Below are 1333 nucleotides of genomic sequence, written 5' to 3'. Positions count from 1 at the left end.
AAGCGACAGATCCACGAGCCTGGGGCCCCCCGCCCCCGTTTCTCCGCGAGGCTCGCCTGCCCCCGGACCTCCTTCCTTTGCCTGCCCACCGCGTTCCATCCTCTGGGCCGGACAGTGTGGATGGAGACGGAGATGGAGACCGCCTGCCTTCCGAGAGGAGGGGGTCAGTAGGAGGGCGCGCTGGGCTCTCTGGAGCTGTACGGGGGGAACCCTCTCCAGGAAGCATCTCTGGGTCTGTTTGAGAGGAAGGACAGGCAAATCAGCTCCAGCTCCTCACAAAGCAACCAAACGTCCTTGTCGCCGAGCTCTCAAAGAGGTCTCACTCTCCAGCAGGTCTTTGGCCCAGCTCAGCAGCCTTTGGAAAAGTCACCTCCAGGCCATGGTTCTCCCCGCGTGGAAGTGCGCCGGGTCTGTGGGAGAAGCAGGACCCTCTGTCTTGGGCAGCTCAAGGCGGAGCTTCCTACAATGGAGGAGCAGCTCTCAACTCACTCCAGGCTCAGAGTCCTGGGGGAACAGGGGGTGCCACGAGGGCATTTTCCGTGACGGGTGACTTGAGCTTTGCTGAGGCACAGGACATGCAGCCTTCCCTGCCAGGGCACCACGTCTTGTCCTTGTCTTCAACCACCTACTGCTGAGGCCTAAAGGAACCTCCACACCCAACCACGAACCCTGCTCCCACCGGCTCACAAATCAGATGTAGCGTTACCATCAGTCCCAGTTTGCTCATCGCTCTCTTCTTCCTCTTCCTTGTCCTCCTTCTCCTCCCTCTTCTCCTCCTCCTCTTCCTCCTTCTCCTCCTTTCCTTCTTGCTTGTCCCCCTTCTCCTCCTCCTTGTCCCCCTTCTCCTCCTCCTTTTCCTCCTTCTCCTCCACCTTCCCCTCCTTCTCCTCCTCCTTCTCTTCATCCTTGTCCTCCTTCTCCTCCACATTCTCCTCCTTCTCTTCTTCCTTCTCCTCTGTCTCTTCTTCCTTCTCCTCCTCTCTGTCTTCTGGAGCCTTCAGAGGTTCTACGGAGGGACATTCTGGGGCTCCTTTCTCAGGAGGAAGCGTAAAATCAAAGCTGGAAACGAGAAGACATCAGATCAAACAAAGGGTCACCACATTGCCCTCTCATCTTCCACTAAGAAGAAGTTCTGGAGACTTGAGAAGGTCTCACAAGGCTGCTGCTTCCCAAGGCAGAGTGTGCAACACCTCGAGAGCTCTGTGAGGAAACAGAGTGACACAGTCTAGACCCCCATGGCTTGGGAGCACATGGCAGGTGCCATCAGTCTGCTCCAGGGCTTCTCCATCCGGACTCTGAAAAACTCGACTCTCTCCCTGAAGACCACGTCTCA

The sequence above is a fragment of the Buceros rhinoceros genome, unplaced genomic scaffold (genome assembly GCF_000710305.1).
Source record: "Buceros rhinoceros silvestris isolate BGI_N320 unplaced genomic scaffold, ASM71030v1 scaffold15589, whole genome shotgun sequence".
NCBI lineage: Eukaryota > Metazoa > Chordata > Aves > Bucerotiformes > Bucerotidae > Buceros > Buceros rhinoceros.
The sequence above is the reverse complement of the archived record's forward strand: the minus strand, read 5'-3'. Positions refer to the sequence as shown.